We start from the raw sequence: 9407 nt of genomic DNA on the forward strand, positions 1-9407 counted from the left end.
GCCATCTGAAGACTTAGATTATTATTATTATTATAATCAAAAAGAAGCGCTAAGCCACAAGGGCTATATAGCGCTGCAGGGTAGGGAAGGAAGCAAGGGAATTGGATGGCAGGAGGGAGGGGGGATGATCAGCAGGTTACAGAAAACAGCGGGGCAGGGGATAGTACGGGGGTAGAGGGTAGCAAGAGATACAAGTAGAAAGGGCTGAAAGTATCAGAATTTGTGAAGTAAGTCAGTCGTTGTCAAAAAGTCAATAAGAGAGTCCGGATGAAAGGTGGGTCCATCAGCGAGAAGGGAAGGTAAAGAGAGAGCAGCGGGGCGAAGACGACGACAGAGGTAAATTCTGCGTGCTCGTTGATAAAGTGGGCAGTCCAACAGAATGTGGCTGACTGATAATGGAGCTTGGCAATTCTCACAGAGAGGAGCAAGACGCCTCTCCATGAGATATCCATGAGTAAGACGAGTATGGCCAATGCGAAGACGGGAGAGAGTAGTCTCCCAACCTCGACACTGGTGATAAGAAGACGGCCAGTAACCTATACTCGGTTTAATAGACTGAAGTTTGTTGCCGAGCATAGTAGACCAACGTTGTTGCCAACGGGTGTGAAGGTGGGAAGATATTACAGCAAAATAGTCCGTACATGGAATACCTCTATAAGAAACTGGTAGGTCATGTACTGCTGACCGCGCAGCAGTCTGCCTGTTCATTGCCCTGTACGTCAACATGACCAGGGACCCAACAAAAAACAATATCTTTATGCTTAGTAAAGATGCGGCGTAGCCAAAGTTGGATACGGAGGACTAAGGGGTGAGGTGTATCAAATTTTTGTATAGCCTGTAAAGCACTAAGGGAGTCTGAGACAACCACAAATGATGACACAGGCATAGATGCAATACGGATAAGTGCTGTAAGGATGGCATATAATTCAGCAGTAAAAATACTAGCTGAAGATAGTAAATGCCCTTGTACGACGCTGTCCGGAAACACTGCTGCGAATCCTACGCCGTCAGAAGACTTAGAGCCATCTGTGTACACAGCAATGGCATGAGAATGAGAGTGAAAGTGGTCAAGAAAAAGAGAGCGGGAAGCGACCGTAGACAGTTGGGCTTTCGAGCAAGGGAGGGAGAAAGAACAGACTCGAACAGCTGGAACTTCCCAGGGGGGTAGGGAAAAGTGAGATGCTACATGTACATAGAAAGGTGGTAGTTGAAGAGAAGACAAGAGCGAATGAAGGCGAAGAGAGAAGGGACGGAGTAAGCAGGGGCGGCGAACAAATAAAGAATGTCTACTAATATCAGTGACCATTCTATAAATGGAAGGATTGCGGAGATCATGAGAGCGTACATAGTAGCGCAGGCAATGGGCATCACGGCGATCGGACAAGGATGGAACGTTCGCTTCTGCATAGAGGCTTTCGACAGGGGAAGAGCGAAAAGCACCAAGGCATAAACGTAATCCTTGGTGATGAATGGGGTTAAGGCTAGAGAGAGTAGCAGGAGATGCCGCTGAATAGATCTGGTCACCATAATCAAGTTTCGATAAAATAAGGGTGGAATGTAGGTGAAGGAGGGTTCGACGATCAGCTCCCCACGAAAGATGAGCAAGGGTTTTAAGAAGGTTCAGCCGGCTGTGACAAGTTGCCTTCAGAGAGGTAATGTGAGGTTTCCAGGATAACCTACGATCAAAGAGGAGGCCCAGAAACTTGACTGTATCACGTTCAGGGATACGTGAGCCATAGAGGTACAAAGGATGATCAGAGATGACAGAGCGTCTAGTGAAAGTGATTTGGTGGGTTTTAGTGCTGGAAAATTTAAACCCATGTGTGGTGGCCCAATTGGAAACACGGTCGACTGCATGCTGGAGAGAAACTGTAAGGAGGTGACAGTCAGCGCCTGCACAGGCAATAGCGAAGTCATCAACATAGAGTGATGACCAAATATTTGATGGAAGACTAGAGGCCAAATCATTAATAGCAAGGAGAAAAAGTGTTGTGCTCAGAACACATCCCTGGGGGACACCTTCAGCTTGGACAAAGTCCGGGGAGAGCACATTATTAACCCGAACACGGAAATGCCTGTCAGTTAAAAAGTTCTTAAGGAAGGATGGTAGATTGCCTCGAAGGCCTAAGGAGTGGACTTGGGCTAAAATATTATACCTCCAAGTTGTGTCATATGCCTTCTCAAGGTCAAAAAAGATGGCAATAACTGAGTGGTTATTCGCAAAGGCATTACGAACATATGTATCCAAGCGCAGTAAGGGGTCTATGGTAGAACGTCCCTTACGAAAGCCATATTGACGAGTGGAGAGACTGTTGTGTGTCTCTAAATACCACACTAAACGTCTATTTACTAGACGTTCCATTACTTTGCAAACTGCACTGGTAAGAGCAATGGGACGATAGTGGGAGGTTTCATGTCCCGTAGTGCCTGGTTTGCGGAAAGGGAGAACAATGGCGGATTTCCACAGCTGTGGAAGAACTCCTTGTGACCAAATAAGATTGTAAAGGCGTAATAAGACTGCAAGGGCTGACTGATGTAAATGTTGTAGCATACGAATATGAATGTCGTCGGGCCCAGCTGCCGATGATCGACAAGCTGAGAGTGTTGCCTCCAGTTCTTGAAGTGTAAAAGGCACATTATACTGTTCTTCTCTGAGAGAAGAAAAGTCCAAGGGTGCTAACTCTCTGGCAGACTTTGAGGAAAGAAATGAGGGGCATAGATGGAGTCCCTGAGAAATACGGACCAGATGATTGCCAATTTCATTGGCAACATCTAGTGGGTTTGCTATATCAACACCGGCAACTCGCAGAACAGGAGCCGGGTCAGGAGAATATTTACCACTCAGTTTTCGTACTTTTTTCCAGACTGCACTCATAGAGGAAGCAGAGGTGATGGTGGAGACATAATCTCGCCAGCAAGTGCGTTTAGCGTCACGGATGACACGGCGAGCGATCGCACGCTTCTGTTTAAAATCAAGGAGTCGCTCTGTGGTTCTATTGTACCGGTACCTGCCCCATGCAGCGCGTTTCAAACGTACTGCACGAGCACAAGCAGGAGACCACCAAGGCACGCATTTCTGAGAATGCCTGCCCGAAGTTTGGGGTATAGAATGAGAAGCTGCGGTGAAAACGGAGGACGAGAAGAGGTGTAAAAGCTCATCGATGGAGGACGAAGAAGGAACCTCTTTAAAAACAGTCAGGTGTGAGTAAAGGTTCCAATTTGCCCGATTAAATTGCCAGCGTGGGGTGCGAAGAGGTGGCGAATATGAAGGGGAAGAAAGAATGATTGGGAAATGATCACTGTCATGTAAGTCCGGGAGAACAGACCAAGTAAAGTCTAATGCGGCGGAGGAAGAGCAAACTGAGAGATCGATGCAAGAGAGAGTATGAGTCCGAGGATCAAAATGGGTGTGAGTACCTGTATTTAAAACATGGAGGGGGTGGGTGGCAAGAAAAGCCTCTAACTGAATTCCACGGGAATCAGTGAGACCCTCCCCAGAGGAAATGGTGGGCATTAAAATCACCAAGTAACAGAATCGGTGGCGGTAATGACGAAACAAGGAAGGCAAAATCCGGAATAGATAATGCCCGAGAAGGAGAGAGATATAAAGAACAGAGCGTATACCACCTATGTAAGTGGATACGGGCTGCTGTGTAATGCAGCGAAGTATGAATAAATAGCTGATGGTACGGAATATCAGTGCGGAGAAGAAGGGCACTTTCATTAAAGGTCCCATCAGGAAAAGGATCTGAAGAATACAATAAATTATAGCCTGAGATGTGAGAAATAACAGCAGAGTGTAATTTTGGTTCCTGTAAGCAAACACCAACAGGGGCAAACTGGGAGAGTAACATCTGAAGCTCACCCCGATTACCCCTGAGGCCGCGTATATTCCACTGTAAAAAGGCCATGATTGGCAATGATAAAGATACTTGAAATCCGCAGGTAAGGGTTCCTACGGACTAGAAGGGTTAGAAAAGTCCACATGCGGAGGCAGTGGAAAATGTTCAAGCAGCGAAGGAACGGTGCGCTGTGAAGAAAGGAGTTGCGCAGATGGAGCAGAGGAGAGAGAAAGAGCGGAAGGTGGATCAGTGTCCATTGACGGTTTGGTCTCTGCAATATATTCAGAGATTGCTTCAAGTGTTTCGGAATTCAGAGATGTCGTATGGGAGACAATATTGGGAATGGTAGGGGGAGGATGAGTAAAGATTGGAACTGTATTGGACTGTACCAAGGTAGGGGGGGGCGAAAGGGTGGAGGGAACTGGAGAAGCGTGGCAGGGGACAGAAGAGACAGGAACCTGGGAGGTGGCAGAAGAGGAAGAAACTTGGGAGGGAACAGGGGAGGAAGGTACATTACGAGGAGGAGGGTGAACCTCTGCACTTGTAACTGAGCCAGTGAGAGGGGAAGAACTAGGGACAGAGACAGGGAGGGTAAAATGAGGAGGTGGAAGATGGGTAGGAGGTGTTACCGGACCTTTTTTTGACTTTTGAGAAGTAGAGGGACGATTGGGAAGAGGTGTCGTACGAGGTCTCGTCGATACTGAGGCTTGTAAGAGAGAACTCGAAGAAGCGAGATTAGACTGAGGCGTTGAAGTAGGGACGTCTGAGCCGAGGACAGCAAAAGGATTAGATACAGGAGTGATTATGGGAGAGGTAACCACAGAGGTGGGTGTAGAAGATGGGATACCAGAAGTGGGGGGACGTTTTGAAACACGGGAATAAGAAACACGTGGGAGTCTCCCTTGGAGGCGGAGATGAGAAACTGCCATGGCATAAGGGAGACCTTCTGTCTCTTTGAGGTAACGGATTTCCCGCTCGTTTAAATAGACCTGACAACGGCGAGAGTACGAAGGGTGAGCCTCATGACAGTTAAGGCAAGAGGGAGATCGATTGCAAGACGTATTAGAATGGTCATCGGCACCACAGACTGGGCATTCGGCGATAGATCTGCAATATTTCGCTGGATGGCCAAATCGCCAGCAATTTCTACACTGTTGTGGTGTAGGGATCACCTTTCGAACTTGTAACCGATGTCCTGCTATATAAACGGAGGATGGGAGTTCTCGGCTGTCAAAAGTTAAACGAGCCACATTGCTAGGGTATCGTCTCCGCCCACGGGCAGGAAGAACGTAAGTGTCTACCTTGAGGATTGGGAGATCTTGGAGTTCCAGCTGTTCTAGAATGTCGGTGCCACATGTCTGGAAATTTTGTTGAACTATGGTATGGGGCAGAATAACGGTACCACTACAAGAATTGAGGGAATGATGTTTTTCAAGGGTGACAGGAACAGTATCTATATGGGAAAGACGAGAGAGCTCACGAGCCTGGGTAGCATTCTGTACGGTAATGATGCGCGTACCGCTCTTAAGAGCATGAAAAGAAATATCTTTACCAACATGGCGTAGGAGTGCCTTGCCAATACTATGGTCAGAAAGATAGGCAGTAGAGGAAGTTGGTCGTAAAGTGAAGAATTTAGTCCACTGTTCAGTCTGAAACTGAGCGTGGAAAGGTAGTGAAGGACGTGTCGATCGTTTCTGAGAAGAACGAGAAGGTGAAGGTGGAGAAGTATCATCAGCAGGTAATTGTCGTTGACGTTTAGGCGTGGGACCAGAGTTGGTCCGACGTGGAACGGGTCGGCGATTTGAAAATTGCCGCACCGTAGAGGGAGAGGCCGGAAGCATAGTCAGAGGAGAGCGAAGGTCTGATAAATCGAAGGAGTCAGTCGAGGCCTCAGTACCTGAAGCGGGTGAGGAAACAGCACCGGCAATAGGTACAGAGGCATGAGGAATGTCTGAAGAGTGGTCCAAAGATGAGGCGGGGTCAGAACGGGGTGCGGTATCAAGAAGGGGCCCGGGGGTACCAGGTTCATGGACTAGGGCTGCCATGGTTAGGTTACTTCTTTCTTTTTGTTTTTAAGAAAAAAAAAGAAAGAAGAAAAGAAAATAAAAATAAAAAAAAGAAAAAAAAGGGGGGACCGGGGAGGGATAGTTCCTAGGAGGAATGAAAGGGCCAGAAATCTCCCTCCGCGCCCAAGAGGACTCGACACCGCTAGTAGCGCAGATGCAGCATGGAACCCGTGCCATACCCTACCCTTCATGCCAGTAAACCAGCAATCTGGGATAGCAACCTCACATCTGCCGAGCTACCTCGGTGGACAAAAGAGAGGGCGGCCGGATATCCGCCACAAAGCATACCTCCTTCAGCCACCACCCCCGGAATCCGAAAGGTGGCTTCCAGAGATACACCCGTCGCCCAAAAGACACCCAAAGCTACTCCGGGATACCGGAGAGGGATCGGGACATCCCTAGGCAATCCAGATTCCACGGCAAACTACGCCACCGCCAAGAAACCTCAATGGAATGGGATGGACCCCGGTGTCCTTTCCCCTACCTAGGAACTAGCGCGCCTGTGGGAGAAATCACGAAGGCTAAAAAGAGGAAGGGCAAAAGGGAGGGGTGAGGAGGAGGAGGAGGAATGGAAAAAGGGGAGGATGGGGAGGATGGGATAGGGGAGGGGAGAATGGGGGGTAATTAGGTTCGGTCTGAGGAAGAAGACCGACAGGGCTAATTCCTCAGACCAAGAGCCTCTTCACCACGCCAAGGAGCCCCCCTTGAAGAGGTGAAGACTTAGAGCCATCTGTGTACACAGCGATGGTATGAGAATGGGAGTGGAAGTGATCAAGAAAAAGAGCGGGAAGCCACTGTAGGCAATTGAGCTTTCGAGCAAGGGAGTGAGAAAGAACAGACCCGAACAGCTGGAACTTCCCAGGGGTGTAGGGAAAAGTGAGATGCTACATGAACATATATTATTATTATTATAATAAAAAAGAAGCGCTAAGCCACAAGGGCTATACAGCGCTGCAGGGTAGGGAAGGAAGCGAGGGTATTGGATGGCAGAAGGGAGGGATGATCAGTAGGTTACAGAAAACAGCGGGGCAGGGGATAGTACGGGGGTAGAGGGTAGCAAGAGATTGAAGTAGAAAGGGCTGAAGGTATCAGAATTTGTGAAGTCAGTCAGTTGTCAAAAAGTCAATGAGAGTGTCTGGATGAAAGGTGGGTCCATCAGCGAGAAGGGAAGGTAAAGAGAGAGCAGCAGAGCGAAGACGTCGACGGAGGTAAATTCTGCGTGCTCGTTGATAAAGTGGGCAGTCGAACAGAATGTGGCTGACTGATAATGGAACTTGGCAATTCTCACGGAGAGGAGCAGGGCACCTCTCCACGAGATATCCATGAGTAAGACGAGTATGGCCAATGCGAAGACGGGAGAGAGTTGTCTCCCAACCTCGACACTGGTGATAAGAAGACGGCCAGTAACCTATACTCGGTTTAATAGATTGAAGTTTGTTGCCGAGCATAGTAGACCAACGTTGTTGCCAACGGGTGTGAAGTTGGGAAGATATTGCAGCAAAATAGTCCGTAAATGGAATACCTCTACATGAAACTGGTAGGTCATGTACTGCTGACCGCGCAGCAGTGTCTGCCTGTTCATTGCCCTGTACGTCAACATGACCAGGGACCCAACAAAAAACATCATCTTTATGCTTGGTAAAGATGCGGCGTAGCCAAAGTTGGATACGGAGGACTAAGGGGTGAGGTGTATCAAATTTCTATATAGCCTGTAAAGCACTAAGGGAGTCTGAGACAACCACAAATGATGACACAGGCATAGATGCAATACGGATAAGTGGTGTAAGGATGGCATACAATTCAGCAGTAAAAATACTAGCCGAAGATAGTAAATGCCCTTGTACGATGCTGTCTGGAGAAACTGCTGCGAATCCTACGCCATCAGAAGACTTAGAGCCATCTGTGTACACAGCAATGGCATGAGAATGAGAGTGAAAGTGGTCAAGAAAAAGAGCGGGAAGCGACCGTAGACAGTTGGGCTTTCGAGCAAGGGAGAGAGAAAGAACAGACTCGAACAGCTGGAACTTCCCAGGGGGGTAGGGAAAAGTGAGATGCTACATGTACATAGAAAGGTGGTAATTGAAGAGAAGACAAGAGCGAATGAAGGCGAAGAGAGAAGGGACGGAGTAAACAGGGGCGGCGAACAAATAAAGAATGTCTACTAATATCAGTGACCATTCTATAAATGGAAGGATTGCAGAGATCATGAGAGCGTACATAGTAGCGAAGGCAATGGGCATCAAGGCGATTGGATAAGGATGGAACGTTCGCTTCTGCATAGAGGCTCTCGACAGGGGAAGAGCGAAAAGCACCAAGGCATAAACGTAATCCTTGGTGATGGATGGGGTTAAGGCTAGAGAGTAGCAGGAGAGGCCGCTGAATAAATCTGGTCACCATAATCGAGTTTCGATAAAATGAGGGCTGAATGTAGGCGAAGCAGAGTTCGACGATCAGCTCCCCAGGAAAGATGAGCAAGGGTTTTAAGAAGGTTTAGCCGGCTGTGACAAGTTGCCTTCAGAGAGGTAATGTGAGGTTTCCAGGATAACCTACGGTCAAAGAGAAGGCCTAAAAACCTGACTATCACGTTCGGGGATACGGGAGCCATAGAGATACAAAGGATGATCGGAGATGACAGAGCGTCTAGTGAAAGTAATTTGGCGAGTGCGGAAAGGGAGAACAATGGCAGATTTACATAGCTATGGAAGAACTCCTTGTGACCAAATAAGATTGAAGAGGTGTAAGAGGACTGTAAAGGCTGACTGATGTAAATGTTGTAACATCCGAATATGAATGTCGTCAGGCCCAGCTGCCAATGATCGGCAAGCCGAGTGTGTTGCCTCCAGTTCCCGAGTGTAAAAGGCACATTATACTGTTCTTCTCTGAGAACAGAATAGTCCAAGGGTACTAAGTCTGGCGACATTATTTGTAACTTTCAATATATACAATATTACTCCTGTTAATTCAATGCTATCGTTGAATGGGTATAGAAGTGGGTCCATATTATAAAATGTTTTTATTCACTATTGCAATACAATGAAATAAACAGGCTTGAAGCCTTCCTGGACTACTTTAGGTTTGCACTTTGAATTAGACATTTTAATTATGTTCAGATTTTTTTTCCTTATTTCACAGGCAAAGAAATATTTTTGTAATGAAAGTAACAAAACTTATAACTCCTCTTTTTAACATACTGAGGTGCAGCAACACTGAGAAATAGAAAATATGTATTTCCAGTTTCTGTACAAAGAGGCTCACTATGCAAGTCAAAGGGAAATTGTGTACTGTGAAACAAGCCTTTACCTTCAAGGTCAACAGGTCACTCGCTGAACTTGTGCTTGAGACTCATACACTACACACTGTAAATACTCTCACATGCATGCATCTACCTTGATGTGTTTAAAGTGTAAAAATCAGGCCTTGTCCTAAGTCAATCACTACAAATGAATACCATTTTATAACCACCATATGCAATAACTGAAAATACAATACTTAATATTTA

Source organism: Cherax quadricarinatus, chromosome 31 (genome assembly GCF_038502225.1).
Source record: "Cherax quadricarinatus isolate ZL_2023a chromosome 31, ASM3850222v1, whole genome shotgun sequence".
In the NCBI taxonomy this organism is placed as follows: Eukaryota; Metazoa; Arthropoda; class Malacostraca; order Decapoda; family Parastacidae; genus Cherax; species Cherax quadricarinatus.